At 42.7% G+C, this 21966-nt stretch overlaps 2 long non-coding RNA genes across 3 annotated transcripts; one reads left to right on the forward strand and one right to left on the reverse strand.

Moving 5' to 3' along the window:
* Positions 1-4977: 4977 nt before the first annotated feature.
* LOC127928116 (uncharacterized) lies at positions 4978-8402 on the reverse strand. The gene is made up of 3 exons (XR_008130475.1): positions 7948-8402; positions 5884-7093; positions 4978-5805 (listed from the first exon to the last, which is right to left on the reverse strand). It is a non-coding gene; the product is annotated as an uncharacterized LOC127928116 (long non-coding RNA).
* Positions 8403-14269: 5867 nt separating this feature from the next.
* On the forward strand, positions 14270-20720 carry LOC127928114 (uncharacterized). Of its 2 annotated transcripts, none has more exons than XR_008130474.1 (3): positions 14270-14306; positions 17129-17191; positions 20631-20720. It is a non-coding gene; the product is annotated as an uncharacterized LOC127928114 (long non-coding RNA). The 2 variants fall into 2 exon arrangements; XR_008130473.1 differs by lacking the exon at positions 20631-20720 and adding an exon at positions 18875-19220.
* Positions 20721-21966: the final 1246 nt, after the last annotated feature.

The following is a 21966-nucleotide window of genomic DNA, read 5'->3' on the forward strand; positions in this document are numbered from 1 at the left end:
CCTTCACTCTCTCTCCTCTCCTCTCTTTCAATCCCCTAACACTCCCTTCACTCTCTCTCCTCTCCTCTCTTTCACATCCCCTGTGTGTGTGTGTGTGTGTGTGTGTGTGTGTGTGTGTGTGTGTGTGTGTGTGTGTGTGTGTGTGTGTGTGTGTGTGTGTGTGTGTGTGTGTGTGTGTGTGTGTGTGTGTGTGTGTGTGTGTGTGTGTGTGTGTGCGTGCGTGCGTGCGTGCGTGCGTGCGTGTGTGTGTGCGTGTGTGCGTGTGTCTCACCACCACCACTCCAAATATGTATCAAATTACACGTGGGCATCTTTCACCTCAGTTCTCAGCAGAGACATGGAGAACAAGCAAAACTCTGAAATGCAAAATTGACTGGCCTGATGAACTCGTTGTGTTGATTTCATCATGTCCATTTGGTGATGTTTTTCACTGTTGAATCATATTGCAAATGCACGTGCATTTGGTTGGGTATGGAAAAACACTTTTAGGGTGATTTTAACCACTTCCGGTTGCTCCAGGAAGCTTAGAATCAACACATGGAGACCTCATAGTGGCCTGATGGATTGTCATCGAAGACAGGTTCATAAGGCAATATTAAGGCAATATTAACCCACATAGGCTCTATAAAAAGAGATGTCATTGTAATCTGTGAGATAAAAAAAAAACAGATTTACTGTTAAGGGTTGATGCCACCCGGTCAAGGTTAGGCTTGCACAGATCGGGAGGACCTCGGGAACGTACCTGAGGTTGAATTGTGCTTCTCACCCTAACGGTTCTCTCACTGTCACCCAAAAGCAAATTACATTTAGGGCCAGGCTTCATTTTGGGCCTACTTGTTTTCACGGTCGCTGCACTCAGAGCGAGCTACGGTCAAGCGGGGCATCTCGTTGAACTCGGCACAGCCTAGAGACTATGGTAATGCCATTGCAGGCTCTGTGTGTCTTTAAGCACCACACTTAGTCACTCCATCCTTGCTGTGTATGTGCGTGTGTGTGAGAGAGCTTTTCTTTGACATCTGTTGGGAGAAATGACTGATTTACAGTTCATGAGGGTTACCTAGTCACACATACAACGTTTTGGAAGGATGTGACTTTTTTAACCTTCAAAAAAGTCACTGTGACCTTAATTAAAGGCACTTCCGGTATGCTTTTACAGAATCCTGAGTTTTAAGTATATACGTTAAGAACTGACTAATTTACACAGGGTTGAATGCACTATTTCTCACAAACTGCAGGTTGTGTATGGCAAAACACTTTAGGGTGATTTTAACCACTTCCGGTTGCTCCATGAAGCTTAGAATCAACACAGGTAGACCTCATAGTGGCCTGATGGATTGGCATGGAAGACATAAGACATTCATAACCCACATAGGCTTCAGGTCGAATTTAGGGGTGCAGGCAAAGTATTTGTATGGGGAGAGAAGTCATTGAAAACTGTTGGTGTAAATACATTCTTTTAACTGTTAAGGGTTAATGCCACATGGTCAAGGTTAGGCTTGCACAAATCGGGAGGACCTCAGGAATGTTCCTGAGGTCCTCCCGATTGTGCTTCTCACCCTAAAGGTTCTCCCACTGTCACCCAAAAGCAAATGAAAACTAGGGCGAGCTACGGTCAAGTGGGGCATCTCGTTGAACTCGGCACAACCTAGAGATGATGGTAATGCCATTGCAGGATCTGAGTATCTTTAAGCACCGCACTTTGTCACTCCATCCTTGCTGTGTGTGTGTGTGTGTGTGTGTGTGTGTGTGTGTGTGTGTGTGTGTGTGTGTGTGTGTGTGTGTGTGTGTGTGTGTGTGTGTGTGTGTGTGTGTGTGTGTGTGTGTGTGTGTGTGTGTGTGTGTGTGTGTGTGTGTGTGTGTGTGAGAGCTTTTCTTTGACATCTTTTGGGAGAAATTACTGATTTACAGTTCATAAGGGCCTAATAACACATATGAAGTTTTGAAAAGATCAGACCTTATTTAACCCTTCAAAACAGCACCTATGACACCATTTTAAGGCACTTCCGGTTTACACAGGAAGCTGAAAGTGAACACATATCCTCCTTGGGGTAGGCACTTATAGAATTTTGAGTTTTAAGTCTTTACGTTAAGAACTGACTTATTTACGGAGGGTTTAGTGAGTGTGTGTTATTTTAGAAAATCCCAGAAAATCCCAGAAATCTCACAGAGCTCCGAAGCACACTTTAAAAAGGTCTGTATGAACACGTTGCAACTGGATCTGTAACTTTTAAAAAACAACCTATTTTTGAACATCATCAATTTGACATTGTGCGATTTCTCTTAAATGACGATAGATAAATGGCTGGTTCTTTTTTTATTGACACCGGAGGTTCATTTACTTTGATGTGAAGCGCAAAAATTATTGCTCTATTTTCATTTTTGACCTTTAATCCCAGAAAAATGGCCATAACTCAAAAACCGTTGAGGCCAGAGAAGCCCTCTTGTTTGGGGCCAGCTGCCCATTATGCTCACCAAGTTTCGTCTTCAAAATCTTTTCCATTTAGAAGATAAGGCCACGTTGTGATTGGTGATGTTTTGTACATTTGCAATATGATTCCATTCGCCCTCTTGTGGGATTTACCGGGAGAGCAGAAAAATGACCAAAATTTGAAAATGTTATTAAACAGACACCGAATGTCTGAGAGAGAGAGTTTGATGACTTCCTGGAAGATCCGGCCCTGCCGCACGACCCGACACTGTCTCTGAATTTTTGAAAAATTGTCGGACGTCTAGTAAGGGACCGTAATTTGCAATGTGGACTTTCTCACTAACCATATGGAAAATGTCAAAATGTTCCCTTAAGGTATGAAAGTCATCTACTCTGGCCATCAGGTGTTGACTTGTATAGCTACATATGAAAGTGATCTACTCTGGTCATCAGGTGTTGACTTGTATAGCTACATATGAAAGTGATCTACTCTGGCCATCAGGTATCTGATGAGAGATGTTGTGGCTGAATATCTGTTCATCATTCCCAGCCCAATCGACAAACTCCACTTCTAATGAAATCAAACTCAGCCCGACTGTTAGTGTGTGAGTGTGAATGTGTGTGTGTGTGTGTCCCATCAGCCGTCTGTCGATACCCTCAGACAGCCTTCACCCCAGTAACAAGAGAGGATGAAGAAAAACAGCATCTCTCGCTTTCTCTCTAATTAGAAAGGACAAACCCAGTACTCTGATGGCTCGTCAGCTCTCTGTCAATACGCACTGTCTGTGTGTGTGTGTGTGTGTGTGTGTGTGTGTGTGTGTGTGTGTGTGTGTGTGTGTGTGTGTGTGTGTGTGTGTGTGTGTGTGTGTGTGTGTGTGTGTGTGTGTGTGTGTGTGTGTGTGTGTGTGTGTGTGTGTGTGCACGCTCGTGACAGCCTTCACGGACAAGCTGAGATGCGCAGCAGAGCAAACTATCCTCTCTTGTCTTCCAGATGACAAAGCAGGATCCTACAGTCACCCAATAGACTCTCTGTCCTGCTCTCCCTCCCTTCCTCACCCTTCCTGGTAGTAACACTGCCTTGACACGGCTCACTGACCTGACCAGGGACTTCTATAGGACAGGCACTTTCTACAGTTTCTATGTACATTTTCTGGCCATATTGACTGTCTCTGCCCCTAGCACTCACTGCATGCTTTGAGATAGCATTGACTCTGTGTTGAATAGCTGTGTATAAAGCCAGGGGCGATGGAGAAGCTAGCCCCTGTAGCAGGCGTGGCCTCGGTGTGAATGAATGAAACACCAGAGCTGTGTTTTGATATGCTGATGTATTGAAATTGGAGGCTGCAGGGGACTGTGATGCTGGCAGGACACAGGGGAGAGATCTCTAGGGTATGGGGAGTTACCCTGCACAGCCCTGGGTGACCAGGATAAGCCTTAATACGCTGCTTTAAGAATGTCACTTACACACAGGCATGGTGTTCCCATCCCTCACCCATATTGAGGGTTGCAGCGGAGGTCTGTATGGTGGTGTGAGAGGCTGTGGTGAATGTCTCTCTCTCTCTCTCTCTCTCTCTCTCTCTCTCTCTCTCTCTCTCTCTCTCTCTCTCTCTCTCTCTCTCTCTCTCTCTCTCTCAGTGACAGAGTATAGTGAGTGGTGTCAGCTGTTGTATTGGAGAGATCAGATAAGAGCCAATCACTTCACAGCGGCACTCCATTCAACGTAGCAATTACTACTCTCCTTCATCATCTCTCAACCCTATCTCTACTTCTCTCCTTCATCATGTCTCTTCATTCATTATATCTCCTCATCCCATTCATTCATTATCTCCCAACCCTATCTCTACTTCTCTCCTTCATCATCTCTCTTCATTCATTATATCTCCTTGTCCCTTTCATTCATTATCTCTCAACTCTATCTCTACTTCTCTCCTTCATCAGCTCTCTTCATTCATTATCTCTCCTCATCCCTTTCATTTATTATCTCTCAACCATATCTCTACTTCTCTTCATTCATTATCTCTCCCCATCCCTTTCATTCATTATCTCTCAACCCTATCTCTACTTCTCCCTTCATCATCTCTCTTCATTCATTATCTCTCCTCATCCATTTAATTCATTATCTCTCAAAACTATCTCTACTTCTCTCCTTCATCGTGTCTCTTCATTCATTATCTCTCCTCATCCATTTCATTCATTATCTCTCAACCCTATCTCTACTTCTCTCCTTCATCATGTCTCTTCATTCATTATATCTCCTCATCCCATTCATTCATTATCTCCCAACCCTATCTCTACTTCTCTCCTTCATCATGTCTCTTCATTCATTATATCTCCTCATCCCATTCATTCATTATCTCCCAACCCTATCTCTACTTCTCTCCTTCATCATCTCTCTTCATTCATTATATCTCCTTGTCCCTTTCATTCATTATCTCTCAACTCTACCTCTACTTCTCTCCTTCATCAGCTCTCTTCATTCATTATCTCTCCTCATCCCTTTCATTTATTATCTCTCAAACCTATCTTTACTTCTCTCCTTCATCATGTCTCTTCATTCATTATATCTCCTCATCCCATTCATTCATTATCTCCCAACCCTATCTCTACTTCTCTCCTTCATCATGTCTCTTCATTCATTATATCTCCTCATCCCATTCATTCATTATCTCCCAACCCTATCTCTACTTCTCTCCTTCATCATCTCTCTTCATTCATTATATCTCCTTGTCCCTTTCATTCATTATCTCTCAACTCTACCTCTACTTCTCTCCTTCATCAGCTCTCTTCATTCATTATCTCTCCTCATCCCTTTCATTTATTATCTCTCAAACCTATCTTTACTTCTCTCCTTCATCATGTCTCTTCATTCATTATCTCTCCTCATCCATTTAATTCATTATCTCTCAAAACTATCTTTACTTCTCTCCTTCATCATGTCTCTTCATTCATTATCTCTCCTCATCCATTTCATTCATTATCTCTCAAACCTATCTCTACTTCTCTCTTTCATCATGTCTCTTTATTCATTATCTCTCCTCATCCATTTCATTCATTATCTCTCAACCCTATCTCTACTTCTCTCCTTCAGCATGTCTCTTCATTCATTATATCTCCTCATCCCATTCATTCATTATCTCCCAACCCTATCTCTACTTCTCTCCTTCATCATCTCTCTTCATTCATTATATCTCCTTGTCCCTTTCATTCATTATCTCTCAACTCTACCTCTACTTCTCTCCTTCATCAGCTCTCTTCATTCATTATCTCTCCTCATCCCTTTCATTTATTATCTCTCAAACCTATCTCTACTTCTCTCCTTCATCATGTCTCTTCATTCATTATCTCTCCTCATCCATTTAATTCATTATCTCTCAAAACTATCTTTACTTCTCTCCTTCATCATGTCTCTTCATTCATTATCTCTCCTCATCCATTTCATTCATTATCTCTCAAACCTATCTCTACTTCTCTCTTTCATCATGTCTCTTTATTCATTATCTCTCCTCATCCATTTCATTCATTATCTCTCAACCCTATCTCTACTTCTCTCCTTCAGCATGTCTCTTCATTCATTATATCTCCTCATCCCATTCATTCATTATCTCCCAACCCTATCTCTACTTCTCTCCTTCATCATCTCTCTTCATTCATTATATCTCCTTGTCCCTTTCATTCATTATCTCTCAACTCTACCTCTACTTCTCTCCTTCATCAGCTCTCTTCATTCATTATCTCTCCTCATCCCTTTCATTTATTATCTCTCAAACCTATCTCTACTTCTCTCCTTCATCATGTCTCTTCATTCATTATCTCTCCTCATCCATTTAATTCATTATCTCTCAAAACTATCTCTACTTCTCTCTTTCATCATGTCTCTTTATTCATTATCTCTCCTCATCCATTTCATTCATTATCTCTCAACCCTATCTCTACTTCTCTCCTTCAGCATGTCTCTTCATTCATTATATCTCCTCATCCCATTCATTCATTATCTCCCAACCCTATCTCTACTTCTCTCCTTCATCATGTCTCTTCATTCATTATATCTCCTCATCCCATTCATTCATTATATCCCAACCCTATCTCTACTTCTCTCCTTCATCATATCTCTTCATTCATTATCTCTCCTCATCCCTTTAATTTATTATCTCTCAACCCTATCTCTACTTCTCTCCTTCATCAGCTCTCTTCATTCATTATCTCTCCTCATCCCTTTCATTTATTATCTCTCAACCATATCTCTACTTCTCTTCATTCATTATCTCTCAACCCTATCTCTACTTCTCTCCTTCATCATGTCTCTTCATTCATTATCTCTCCTCATCCATTTCATTCATTATCTCTCAAACCTATCTCTACTTCCCTCCTTCATCATGTCTCTTCATTCATTATCTCTCCTCATCCATTTCATTCATTATCTCCCAACCCTATCTCTACTTCTCTCCTTCATCATGTCTCTTCATTCATTATATCTCCTCATCCCATTCATTCATTATCTCCCAACCCTATCTCTACTTCTCTCCTTCATCATCTCTCTTCATTCATTATATCTCCTTGTCCCTTTCATTCATTATCTCTCAACTCTACCTCTACTTCTCTCCTTCATCAGCTCTCTTCATTCATTATCTCTCCTCATCCCTTTCATTTATTATCTCTCAAACCTATCTTTACTTCTCTCCTTCATCATGTCTCTTCATTCATTATCTCTCCTCATCCATTTCATTCATTATCTCTCAAACCTATCTCTACTTCTCTCTTTCATCATGTCTCTTTATTCATTATCTCTCATCCATTTCATTCATTATCTCTCAACCCTATCTCTACTTCTCTCTCCTTCATGTCTCTTCATTCATTATATCTCCTCATCCCATTCATTCATTATCTCCCAACCCTATCTCTACTTCTCTCCTTCATCATCTCTCTTCATTCATTATATCTCCTTGTCCCTTTCATTCATTATCTCTCAACTCTACCTCTACTTCTCTCCTTCATCAGCTCTCTTCATTCATTATCTCTCCTCATCCCTTTCATTTATTATCTCTCAAACCTATCTTTACTTCTCTCCTTCATCATGTCTCTTCATTCATTATCTCTCCTCATCCATTTAATTCATTATCTCTCAAAACTATATTTACTTCTCTCCTTCATCATGTCTCTTCATTCATTATCTCTCCTCATCCATTTCATTCATTATCTCTCAAACCTATCTCTACTTCTCTCTTTCATCATGTCTCTTTATTCATTATCTCTCCTCATCCATTTCATTTATTATCTCTCAACCCTATCTCTACTTCTCTCCTTCATCAGCTCTCTTCATTCATTATCTCTCCTCGTCCCTTTCATTTATTATCTCTCAACCATATCTCTACTTCTCTCCTTCATCATCTCTCTTCATTCATTATATCTCCTTGTCCCTTTCATTCATTATCTCTCAACTCTACCTCTACTTCTCTCCTTCATCAGCTCTCTTCATTCATTATCTCTCCTCATCCCTTTCATTTATTATCTCTCAAACCTACCTCTACTTCTCTCCTTCATCATGTCTCTTCATTCATTATCTCTCCTCATCCATTTAATTCATTATCTCTCAAAACTATCTCTACTTCTCTCTTTCATCATGTCTCTTTATTCATTATCTCTCCTCATCCATTTCATTCATTATCTCTCAACCCTATCTCTACTTCTCTCCTTCATCATGTCTCTTCATTCATTATCTCTCCTCATCCATTTCATTCATTATCTCTCAAACCTATCTCTACTTCTCTCTTTCATCATGTCTCTTTATTCATTATCTCTCCTCATCCATTTCATTCATTATCTCTCTACCCTATCTCTACTTCTCTCCTTCAGCATGTCTCTTCATTCATTATATCTCCTCATCCCATTCATTCATTATCTCCCAACCCTATCTCTACTTCTCTCCTTCATCATCTCTCTTCATTCATTATATCTCCTTGTCCCTTTCATTCATTATCTCTCACTCTACCTCTACTTCTCTCCTTCATCAGCTCTCTTCATTCATTATCTCTCCTCATCCCTTTCATTTATTATCTCTCAAACCTATCTTTACTTCTCTCCTTCATCATGTCTCTTCATTCATTATCTCTCCTCATCCATTTCATTCATTATCTCTCAAACCTATCTCTACTTCTCTCTTTCATCATGTCTCTTTATTCATTATCTCTCCTCATCCATTTCATTCATTATCTCTCAACCCTATCTCTACTTCTCTCCTTCAGCATGTCTCTTCATTCATTATATCTCCTCATCCCATTCATTCATTATCTCCCAACCCTATCTCTACTTCTCTCCTTCATCATCTCTCTTCATTCATTATATCTCCTTGTCCCTTTCATTCATTATCTCTCAACTCTACCTCTACTTCTCTCCTTCATCAGCTCTCTTCATTCATTATCTCTCCTCATCCCTTTCATTTATTATCTCTCAAACCTATCTTTACTTCTCTCCTTCATCATGTCTCTTCATTCATTATCTCTCCTCATCCATTTAATTCATTATCTCTCAAAACTATATTTACTTCTCTCCTTCATCATGTCTCTTCATTCATTATCTCTCCTCATCCATTTCATTCATTATCTCTCAAACCTATCTCTACTTCTCTCTTTCATCATGTCTCTTTATTCATTATCTCTCCTCATCCATTTCATTCATTATCTCTCTACCCTATCTCTACTTCTCTCCTTCAGCATGTCTCTTCATTCATTATATCTCCTCATCCCATTCATTCATTATCTCCCAACCCTATCTCTACTTCTCTCCTTCATCATCTCTCTTCATTCATTATATCTCCTTGTCCCTTTCATTCATTATCTCTCAACTCTACCTCTACTTCTCTCCTTCATCAGCTCTCTTCATTCATTATCTCTCCTCATCCCTTTCATTTATTATCTCTCAAACCTACCTCTACTTCTCTCCTTCATCATGTCTCTTCATTCATTATCTCTCCTCATCCATTTAATTCATTATCTCTCAAAACTATCTCTACTTCTCTCTTTCATCATGTCTCTTTATTCATTATCTCTCCTCATCCCATTCATTCATTATCTCTCAACCCTATCTCTACTTCTCTCCTTCATCATGTCTCTTCATTCATTATCTCTCCTCATCCATTTCATTCATTATCTCTCAAACCTATCTCTACTTCTCTCTTTCATCATGTCTCTTTATTCATTATCTCTCCTCATCCATTTCATTCATTATCTCTCTACCCTATCTCTACTTCTCTCCTTCAGCATGTCTCTTCATTCATTACATCTCCTCATCCCATTCATTCATTATCTCCCAACCCTATCTCTACTTCTCTCCTTCATCATCTCTCTTCATTCATTATATCTCCTTGTCCCTTTCATTCATTATCTCTCAACTCTACCTCTACTTCTCTCCTTCATCAGCTCTCTTCATTCATTATCTCTCCTCATCCCTTTCATTTATTATCTCTCAAACCTACCTCTACTTCTCTCCTTCATCATGTCTCTTCATTCATTATCTCTCCTCATCCATTTAATTCATTATCTCTCAAAACTATCTCTACTTCTCTCTTTCATCATGTCTCTTTATTCATTATCTCTCCTCATCCATTTCATTCATTATCTCTCAACCCTATCTCTACTTCTCTCCTTCAGCATGTCTCTTCATTCATTATATCTCCTCATCCCATTCATTCATTATCTCCCAACCCTATCTCTACTTCTCTCCTTCATCATCTCTCTTCATTCATTATCTCTCCCCATCCCTTTCATTCATTATCTCTCAACCCTATCTCTACTTCTCTCCTTCATCAGCTCTCTTCATTCATTATCTCTCCTCATCCCTTTCATTTATTATCTCTCAACCATATCTCTACTTCTATTCATTCATTATCTCTCCCCATCCCTTTCATTCATTATCTCTCAACCCTATCTCTACTTCTCTCCTTCATCATGTCTCTTCATTCATTATCTCTCCTCATCCATTTCATTCATTATCTCTCAAACCTATCTCTACTTCCCTCCTTCATCATGTCTCTTCATTCATTATCTCTCCTCATCCATTTCATTCATTATCTCTCAACCCTATCTCTACTTCTCTCCTTCATCATGTCTCTTCATTCATTATCTCTCCTCATCCATTTCATTCATTATCTCTCAAACCTATCTCTACTTCTCTCAAGTTCTCTCTTTTTCTTCCCTCTTACTCCCTTCTCTTTTTCATTCTCTCTCTCATTCCTCATCTCCTCTGCATTCCCCTCTCTCATTCCTCATCTCCTCTGCACTCCTCTCTCTCATTCCTCATCTCTGCATTCCTCTCTCTCATTCCTCATCTCCTCTGCACTCCTCTCTCTCATTCCTCATCTCCTCTGCACTCCTCTCTCTCTCTCTCTTTTACAGAACTGTGATCAAATCAAGGATTCTATATGTGTTATTTCATAGCTTTGATGCAATGTAGAAAATAGTACAAATTAAGAAAAAAACCCTTGAATGAGTAGGTATGCCCAAACTTTTGCCTGGTACTGTATAAGTGTGTACTTCTCAGACAGTGGACGTGTCTCAGAGAGTGTCAGTATGTGTGGTGTGTGTGAATAGCTTCAGAGAGGAAACTCTAGACTGGCAGACTGTGATTGTCAGTGATAGTGGGTTTGCAATGCATGATATGAGTGTCCTTGCAAGCACTAGTTTGATTTGATCACAGTTCTGTAAAAGATACGTGTGTTTGTGTGTGTGTGTGTGTGTGTGTGTGTGTGTGTGTGTGTGTGTGTGTGTGTGTGTGTGTGTGTGTGTGTGTGTGTGTGTGTGTGTGTGTGTGTGTGTGTGTGTGTGTGTGTGTGTGTGTGTGTGTGTGTGTGTGTCTTCTCCCCGCTCTAGTTTATTAGATGGTGGCTGGGAGAAAATAACAATGTAGTCCCCTGAGGAATCTCTGAGAGGTAATGACAAAGATTGTCCTCATGAAACCACATTCTCTTCACTCCGTGTGTGTGTGTGTGTGTGTGTGTGTGTGTGTGTGTGTGTGTGTGTGTGTGTGTGTGTGTGTGTGTGTGTGTGTGTGTGTGTGTGTGTGTGTGTGTGTGTGTGTGTGTGTGTGTGTGCAAAATCAATTGTATGTAGGGGCATATGCATATGAGTGGGAGTAATGCATGTGGGTAATGTGTGTATACACTCCCACACACAGCAACTGTGCTCCATCAACATTACCCATCATCCTCTCTCTCTCTCTCTCTCTCTCTCTCTCTCTCTCTCTCTCTCTCTCTCTCTCTCTCTCTCTCTCGGGAAGTGACACAGAATTATTTTTAACTGCACTGGAGAAACATTCATTATAACAACCCTGCAACCCCCACCCCATCCACCCCTCCCCATCCAACCCCCACCCCATCCACCCCTCCCCCCAATGCCATCAGAAAATAGAAAGTGACATATCATTTGAAAGCAACAGCGCTTGTCCTTTTGGAAATCAAACTTAAATCTTACTTCTGCCAATGTCATAAGAATCTCCCCCAAAAGTGTAAACATTTAGTATGCATGGGATGGTCGTTGTAAAGCGAAGCATTTCCTTCTCCATCCACATGATCTTGTTTGCATCCTCCACAAATTGACCTAGCTCCTCGTTTACAGTAGTAAAAGTGAACGTTTCCTCACCTGTCTGTCTTATTTAACTTGAAAGCCATGTTTGCTAGGGTCATTTTAAAATCTGTTCAGCCATTTTGGCACAGTGACTCACTACCAAAACCAGATCAAAACCAATCAACTGGTTTCAAGTGGCCGTCATGTGATCTCCTACTGCTATCTAGTGGACGAACTGGGAATCAGACAGGGGGTATATTTACATAAATGGATAGATAGAGACTTAAGCTTTCTCCTTACATGTATATCATTCCTGGAAGACGAAAAATGCACATTGCACAAGCCATGCGCTTTTAACCTTTTACTGCAGTGGGGTAAATCCGGGTCACACAGTGTTTCTTGGTGGTCTTAAACAAATCTACTTTGAAACAAAAATATACACCTCACACACTCATGGCTATGAGCTTCAACAAAGCTTAAAGAAGACCGTGCAGCATGTCAGATATAGAGCTGAAATGTATTCCATTTTGAGTTCGCATCCCAATATTACACTTTATATACATCACAGAAGTCTGAAATATAACAAAACTGTTTGGCATAGAAACACCGGAATCCCCCAGTTGTCACGTATGCTCCGTCTCCAGCCTCTAGGTCATCAGGCTGCTGATTATCCCACACACCTGTCACCATCGTCATGCACACCAGCGCCTCATGACACTCACCTGGACTCCATCACCTCCTTGATTATCTTCCCTATATCTGTCACTCCTCTTGGTTCTTTCCTCTCATTGACTCTGAACAGCAGAAATACATGTATGATGAATGACACAGACACATACAGACACAGATACTTTAGATGGTCAGTCTCACCGTTATACATCTAACACACTCATCCTCTCCTCTCTCCAGCATCTAACACACTCATCCTCTCCTCTCTCCAGCATCTAACACACTCATCCTCTCCTCTCTCCAGCATCTAACACACTCATCCTCTCCTCTCTCCAGCAGCAGTATTGGTATTCACAACACCCACACACAGACTGCTCAGGACTTGGAGCCAAGCACAGGGATCCCTCGTAAAAGCCCAAGCACACACACACACACACACACACCGGTACAGATACACACACACCGGTACATATACACACACCGGTACACACACAGGTACACACACACTGGTACAGATACACACACACCGGTACAGATACACACACACCGGTACAGATACACACACCGGTACACATAAAGGTACACACACACGCACACACCGGTACAGATACACACACACCGGTACAGATACACACACACCGGTACAGATACACACACCGGTACACATAAAGGTACACACACACGCACACACCGGTACAGATACACACACCGGTACACACACAGGTACACACACACGGTATAGATACACACACCGGTACACACACACACACACCGGTACAGATACACACACCGGTACACACACAGGTACACACACACTGGTACAGATACACACACACCGGTACAGATACACACACACCGGTACAGATACACACACCGGTACACATAAAGGTACACACACACGCACACACCGGTACAGATACACACACACCGGTACAGATACACACACCGGTACACACACAGGTACACACACACCGGTATAGATACACACACCGGTACACACACAGGTAGACACACACACACACCGGTACAGATACACACACCGGTACACACACCGGTACACACACCGGTACACACACACACCAGTACACACATACACACACTGGTACACATACAGCTGGTTCACTCACACACACCTACTCAAATACAAACCCTACTCTCATATCTGCATGATTTGCCCCCTAAAGAGGCCGAGACTGAACAGGACATGGGGATGTAAAAACGAGTGGAGAGGAGTGTTCATCTCTCACTCAGAAGGGTGGTGAAGAGGAGGAAGAGGAAGAGGAGGAGGAAGAGGAAAATAGATGAAAAAGTATTGCCTTATAATACAAGACAACTGATCCACTAATACTGAGGGAAAGGGAATGAGAGTTGAAAAACAGGAGATAAGGGGAGAGGGGAAGGTGAAGGATGTAAGGAGTCAGGGACATAAGAACCAGAAATAAAAGAGAGAGAGGAGAGGGGAAGGTGAAGGATTTAAGGAGTCAGGGACATAAGAATCAGAAATAAAAGAGAGATGAAGAGGGGAAGGTGAAGGATGTAAGGAGTCAGGGACATATGAACCAGAAATAAAAGAGAGAGAGGAGAGGGGAAGGTGAAGGATGTAAGGAATCAGGGACATAAGAACCAGAAATAAAAGAGAGAGAGGAGAGGAGAAGGTGAAGGATGTAAGGCGTCAGGGACATATGAACCAGAAATAAAAGAGAGAGAGGAGAGGGGAAGGTGAAGGATGTAAGGAATCAGGGAAATAAGAACAAGAAATAAAAGAGAGATGGAGAGGGGAAGGTGAAGGATGTAAGGAGTCAGGGACATAAGAACCAGAAGAGAGACGGGAGAGGGGAAGGTGAAGGATGTAAGGAGTCAGGGACATAAGAACCAGAAGAGAGACGGGGGAGGGGAAGGTGAAGGATGTAAGGAGTCAGGGACATAAGAACCAGAAATAAAAGAGAGAGTGGAGAGGGGAAGGTGAAGGATGTAAGGAGCCAGGGACATAAGAACCAGAAATAAAAGAGAGAGAAGAAGGGGAAGGTAAAGGATGTAAGGAGTAGGGGACATAAGTACCAGAAATAAAAGAGAGAGAAGAGAGGGGAAGGTGAAGGATGTAAGGAGCCAGGGACATAAGAATCAGAAATAAAAGAGAGATGGAGAGGGGAAGGTGAAGGATGTAAGGAGTCAGGGACATAAGAATCAGAAATAAAAGAGAGATGGAGAGGGGAAGGTGAAGGATGTAAGGAGTCAGGGACATAAGAATCAGAAATAAAAGAGAGATGGAGAGGGGAAGGTGAAGGATGTAAGGAGTCAGGGACATAAGAACCAGAAGAGAGACGGGAGAGGGGAAAGTGAAGGATGTAAGGAGTCAGGGACATAAGAACCAGAAATAAAAGAGAGAGTGGAGAGGGGAAGGTGAAGGATGTAAGGAGTCAGGGACATAAGAACCAGAAATCAAAGAGAGAGAATAGAGGGGAAGGTGAAGGATGTAAGGAGCCAGGGACATAAGAATCAGAAATAAAAGAGAGATGGAGAGGGGAAGGTGAAGGATGTAAGGAGTCAGGGACATAAGAACCAGAAATAAAAGAGAGAGAGGAGAGGGGAAGGTGAAGGATGTAAGGAGTCAGGGACAGAAGAACCAGAAATAGAAGTGAAAGAGGAGAGGGGAAGGTGAAGGATGTAAGGAGTCAGGGACATAAGAATCAGAAATAAAAGTGAAAGAGGAGAGGGGAAGGTGAAGGATGTAAGGAGTCAGGGACATAAGAACCAGAAATAAAAGTGAAAGAGGAGAGGGGAAGGTGAAGGATGTAAGGAGCCAGGGACATAAGAATCAGAAATAAAAGAGAGATGGAGAGGGGAAGGTGAAGGATGTAAGGAGTCAGGGACATAAGAATCAGAAATAAAAGAGAGATGGAGAGGGGGAGGTGAATGATGTAAGGAGTCAGGGACATAAGAACCAGAAATAAAAGAGAGAGAGGAGAGGGGAAGGTAAAGGATGTAAGGAGTCAGGGACATAAGAACCAGAAGAGAGACGGGAGAGGGGAAGGTGAAGGATGTAAGGAGTCAGGGACATATGAACCAGAAATAAAAGAGAGAGAGGAGAGGGGAAGGTGAAGGATGTAAGGAGTCAGGGACATAAGAATCAGAAATAAAAGAGAGAGAGGAGAGGGGAAGGTGAAGGATGTAAGGAGTCAGGGACATAAGAACCAGAAATAAAAGTGAAAGAGGAGAGGGGAAGGTGAAGGATGTAAGGAGTCAGCGACATAAGAATCAGAAATAAAAGAGAGATGGAGAGGGGAAGGTGAAAGATGTAAGGGGTCAGGGACATAAGAACCAGAAGAGAGACGGGAGAGGGAAGGTGAATGATGTAAGGAGTCAGGGACATAAGAACCAGAAATAAAAGAGAGAGAGGAGAGGGGAAGGTAAAGGATGTAAGGAGTCAGGGACATAAGAACCAGAAGAGAGAGGTGAAAGGGAGAGGGAAGGTGAAGGATGTAAGGAGTCAGGGACATATGAACCAGAAATAAAAGAGAGAGAGGAGAGGGGAAGGTGAAGGATGTAAGGAGTCAGGGACATAAGAATCAGAAATAAAAGAGAGGGAGGAGAGGGGAAGGTGAAGGATGTAAGGAGTCAGGGACATAAGAACCAGAAATAAAAGTGAAAGAGGAGAGGGGGAGGTGAAGGATGTAAGGAGTCAGCGACATAAGAATCAGAAATAAAAGAGAGATGGAGAGGGGAAGGTGAAGGATGTAAGGAGTCAGGGACATAAGAACCAGAAATAAAAGAGAGAGAGGAGAGGGGAAGGTGAAGGATTTAAGGAGTCAGGGACATAAGAACCAGAAATAAAAGAGAGAGAGGAGAGGGGAAGGTGAAGGATGTAAGGAGTCAGGGACATAAGAACCAGAAATAAAAGAGAGAGAGGAGAGGGGAAGGTGAAGGATTTAAGGAGTCAGGGACATAAGAACCAGAAGAGATACGGGGGAGGGGAAGGTGAAGGATGTAAGGAGTCAGGGACATAAGAACCAGAAATAAAAGAGAGAGTAGAGAGGGGAAGGTGAAGGATGTAAGGAGCCAGGGACCTAAGAATCAGAAATAAAAGAGAGATGGAGAGGGGAAGGTGAAGGATGTAAGGAGTCATGGACATAAGAATCAGAAATAAAAGAGAGATGGAGAGGGGAAGGTGAAGGATGTAAGGAGTCAGGGACATAAGAACCAGAAGAGAGACGGGAGAGGGGAAGGTGAAGGATGTAAGGAGTCAGGGACATAAGAACCAGAAATAAAAGAGAGAGGGGAGAGGGGAAGGTGAAGGATGTAAGGAGCCAGGGACATAAGAATCAGAAATAAAAGAGAGATGGAGAGGGGAAGGTGAAGGATGTAAGGAGTCAGGGACATATGAACCAGAAATAAAAGAGAGAGAGAGAGGGGAAGGTGAAGGATGTAAGGAGTCAGGGACATAAGAACCAGAAATAAAAGAGAGAGAGGAGAGGGGAAGGTGAAGGATGTAAGGAATCAGGGACATAAGAACCAGAAATAAAAGAGAGATGGAGAGGGGAAGGTGAAGGATGTAAGGAGTCAGGGACATAAGAACCAGAAGAGAGACGGGGGAGGGGAAGGTGAAGGATGTAAGGAGTCAGGGACATAAGAACCAGAAATAAATGAGAGAGTGGAGAGGGGAAGGTGAAGGATGTAAGGAGTCAGGGACATAAGAACCATTAATCAAAGAGAGAGAATAGAGGGGAAGGTGAAGGATGTAAGGAGCCAGGGACATAAGAATCAGAAATAAAAGAGAGATGGAGAGGGGAAGGTGAAGGATGTAAGGAGTCAGGGACATAAGAACCAGAAATAAAAGAGAGAGAGGAGAGGGGAAGGTGAAGGATGTAAGGAGTCAGGGACAGAAGAACCAGAAATAAAAGTGAAAGAGGAGAGGGGAAGGTGAAGGATGTAAGGAGTCAGGGACATAAGAATCAGAAATAAAAGTGAAAGAGGAGAGGGGAAGGTGAAGGATGTAAGGAGTCAGGGACATAAGAATCAGAAATAAAAGTGAAAGAGGAGAGGGGAAGGTGAAGGATGTAAGGAGCCAGGGACATAAGAATCAGAAATAAAAGAGAGATGGAGAGGGGAAGGTGAAGGATGTAAAGAGTCAGGGACATAAGAATCAGAAATAAAAGTGAAAGAGGAGAGGGGAAGGTGAAGGATGTAAGGAGCCAGGGACATAAGAATCAGAAATAAAAGAGAGATGGAGAGGGGAAGGTGAAGGATGTAAGGAGTCAGGGACATAAGAATCAGAAATAAAAGAGAGAGTGGAGAGGGGAAGGTGAAGGATGTAAGGAGTCAGGGACATAAGAACCAGAAGAGAGACGGGAGAGGGGAAGGTGAAGGATGTAAGGAGTCAGGGACATAAGAACCAGATATATAAGAGAGAGTGGAGAGGGGAAGGTGAAGGATGTAAGGAGTCAGGGACATAAGAACCAGAAGAGAGACGGGAGAGGGGAAGGTGAAGGATGTAAGGAGTCAGGGACATAAGAATCAGAAATAAAAGTGAAAGAGGAGAGGGGAAGGTGAAGGATGTAAGGAGCCAGGGACATAAGAATCAGAAATAAAAGAGAGATGGAGAGGGGAAGGTGAAGGATGTAAGGAGTCAGGGACATAAGAATCAGAAATAAAAAGAGATGGAGAGGGGAGGTGAAGGATGTAAGGAGTCAGGGACATAAGAACCAGATATAAAGAGAGAGAGGAGAGGGGAAGGTAAAGGATGTAAGGAGTCAGGGACATAAGAACCAGAAGAGAGACGGGAGAGGGGAAGGTGAAGGATGTAAGGAGTCAGGGACATATGAACCAGAAATAAAAGAGAGAGAGGAGAGGGGAAGGTGAAGGATGTAAGGAGTCAGGGACATAAGAATCAGAAATAAAAGAGAGAGAGGAGAGGGGAAGGTGAAGGATGTAAGGAGTCAGGGACATAAGAACCAGAAATAAAAGTGAAAGAGGAGAGGGGAAGGTGAAGGATGTAAGGAGTCAGCGACATAAGAATCAGAAATAAAAGAGAGATGGAGAGGGGAAGGTGAAAGATGTAAGGAGTCAGGGACATAAGAACCAGCAGAGAGACGGGAGAGGGGAAGGTGAAGGATGTAAGGAGTCAGGGACATAAGAACCAGAAGAGAGATGGGAGAGGGGAAGGTGAAGGATGTAAGGAGTCAGGGACATAAGAACCAGATATAAAAGAGAGAGTGGAGAGGGGAAGGTGAAGGATGTAAGGAGTCAGGGACATAAGAACCAGAAGAGAGACGGGAGAGGGGAAGGTGAAGGATGTAAGGAGTCAGGGACATATGAACCAGAAATAAAAGAGAGAGAGGAGAGGGGAAGGTGAAGGATGTAAGGAGTCAGGGACATAAGAATCAGAAATAAAAGAGAGAGAGGAGAGGGGAAGGTGAAGGATGTAAGGAGTCAGGGACATAAGAACCAGAAATAAAAGTGAAAGAGGAGAGGGGAAGGTGAAGGATGTAAGGAGTCAGCGACATAAGAATCAGAAATAAAAGAGAGATGGAGAGGGGAAGGTGAAGGATGTAAGGAGTCAGGGACATAAGAACCAGAAATAAAAGAGAGAGAGGAGAGGGGAAGGTGAAGGATGTAAGGAGTCAGGGACAGAAGAACCAGAAATAAAAGTGAAAGAGGAGAGGGGAAGGTGAAGGATGTAAGGAGTCAGGGACATAAGAATCAGAAATAAAAGTGAAAGAGGAGAGGGGAAGGTGAAGGATGTAAGGAGTCAGGGACATAAGAATCAGAAATAAAAGTGAAAGAGGAGAGGGGAAGGTGAAGGATGTAAGGAGCCAGGGACATAAGAATCAGAAATAAAAGAGAGATGGAGAGGGGAAGGTGAAGGATGTAAGGAGTCAGGGACATAAGAATCAGAAATAAAAGTGAAAGAGGAGAGGGGAAGGTGAAGGATGTAAGGAGCCAGGGACATAAGAATCAGAAATAAAAGAGAGATGGAGAGGGGAAGGTGAAGGATGTAAGGAGTCAGGGACGTAAGAATCAGAAATAAAAGAGAGAGTGGAGAGGGGAAGGTGAAGGATGTAAGGAGTCAGGGACATAAGAACCAGATATAAAAGAGAGAGTGGAGAGGGGAAGGTAAAGGATGTAAGGAGTCAGGGACATAAGAACCAGATATAAAAGAGAGAGTGGAGAGGGGAAGGTGAAGGATGTAAGGAGTCAGGGACATAAGAACCAGAAGAGAGACGGGAGAGGGGAAGGTGAAGGATGTAAGGAGTCAGGGACATAAGAATCAGAAATAAAAGTGAAAGAGGAGAGGGGAAGGTGAAGGATGTAAGGAGCCAGGGACATAAGAATCAGAAATAAAAGAGAGATGGAGAGGGGAAGGTGAAGGATGTAAGGAGTCAGGGACATAAGAATCAGAAATAAAAGAGAGATGGAGAGGGGGAGGTGAAGGATGTAAGGAGTCAGGGACATAAGAACCAGATATAAAAGAGAGAGAGGAGAGGGGAAGGTAAAGGATGTAAGGAGTCAGGGACATAAGAACCAGAAGAGAGACGGGAGAGGGGAAGGTGAAGGATGTAAGGAGTCAGGGACATATGAACCAGAAATAAAAGAGAGAGAGGAGAGGGGAAGGTGAAGGATGTAAGGAGTCAGGGACATAAGAATCAGAAATAAAAGAGAGAGAGGAGAGGGGAAGGTGAAGGATGTAAGGAGTCAGGGACATAAGAACCAGAAATAAAAGTGAAAGAGGAGAGGGGAAGGTGAAGGATGTAAGGAGTCAGCGACATAAGAATCAGAAATAAAAGAGAGATGGAGAGGGGAAGGTGAAAGATGTAAGGAGTCAGGGACATAAGAACCAGCAGAGAGACGGGAGAGGGGAAGGTGAAGGATGTAAGGAGTCAGGGACATAAGAACCAGAAGAGAGATGGGAGAGGGGAAGGTGAAGGATGTAAGGAGTCAGGGACATAAGAACCAGATATAAAAGAGAGAGTGGAGAGGGGAAGGTGAAGGATGTAAGGAGTCAGGGACATAAGAACCAGAAGAGAGACGGGAGAGGGGAAGGTGAAGGATGTAAGGAGTCAGGGACATATGAACCAGAAATAAAAGAGAGAGAGGAGAGGGGAAGGTGAAGGAAGAGTCAGGGACATAAGAATCAGAAATAAAAGAGAGAGAGGAGAGGGGAAGGTGAAGGATGTAAGGAGTCAGGGACATAAGAACCAGAAATAAAAGTGAAAGAGGAGAGGGGAAGGTGAAGGATGTAAGGAGTCAGCGACATAAGAATCAGAAATAAAAGAGAGATGGGGAGGGGAAGGTGAAGGATGTAAGGAGTCAGGGACATATGAACCAGAAATAAAAGAGAGAGAGGAGAGGGGAAGGTGAAGGATGTAAGGAATCAGGGACATAAGAACCAGAAATAAAAGAGAGAGAGGAGAGGGGAAGGTGAAGGATGTAAGGAGTCAGGGACATATGAACCAGAAATAAAAGAGAGAGAGGAGGGGAAGGTGAAGGATGTAAGGAATCAGGGACATAAGAACGAGAAATAAAAGTGAAAGAGGAGAGGGGAAGGTGAAGGATGTAAGGAGTCAGGGACATAAGAATCAGAAATAAAAGTGAAAGAGGAGAGGGGAAGGTGAAGGATGTAAGGAGCCAGGGACATAAGAATCAGAAATAAAAGAGAGATGGAGAGGGGAAGGTGAAGGATGTAAGGAGTCAGGGACATAAGAATCAGAAATAAAAGAGAGATGGAGAGGGGGAGGTGAAGGATGTAAGGAGTCAGGGACATAAGAAACAGATATAAAGAGAGAGAGGAGAGGGGAAGGTAAAGGATGTAAGGAGTCAGGGACATAAGAACCAGAAGAGAGACGGGAGAGGGGAAGGTGAAGGATGTAAGGAGTCAGGGACATATGAACCAGAAATAAAAGAGAGAGAGAGAGGGGAAGGTGAAGGATGTAAGGAGTCAGGGACATAAGAATCAGAAATAAAAGAGAGAGAGGAGAGGGGAAGGTGAAGGATGTAAGGAGTCAGCGACATAAGAATCAGAAATAAAAGAGAGATGGAGAGGGGAAGGTGAAAGATGTAAGGAGTCAGGGACATAAGAACCAGCAGAGAGACGGGAGAGGGGAAGGTGAAGGATGTAAGGAGTCAGGGACATAAGAACCAGAAGAGAGATGGGAGAGGGGAAGGTGAAGGATGTAAGGAGTCAGGGACATAAGAACCAGATATAAAAGAGAGAGTGGAGAGGGGAAGGTGAAGGATGTAAGGAGTCAGGGACATAAGAACCAGAAGAGAGACGGGAGAGGGGAAGGTGAAGGATGTAAGGAGTCAGGGACATATGAACCA

The sequence above is a fragment of the Oncorhynchus keta genome, unplaced genomic scaffold, assembly GCF_023373465.1.
Source record: "Oncorhynchus keta strain PuntledgeMale-10-30-2019 unplaced genomic scaffold, Oket_V2 Un_scaffold_2149_pilon_pilon, whole genome shotgun sequence".
Lineage (NCBI taxonomy): Eukaryota > Metazoa > Chordata > Actinopteri > Salmoniformes > Salmonidae > Oncorhynchus > Oncorhynchus keta.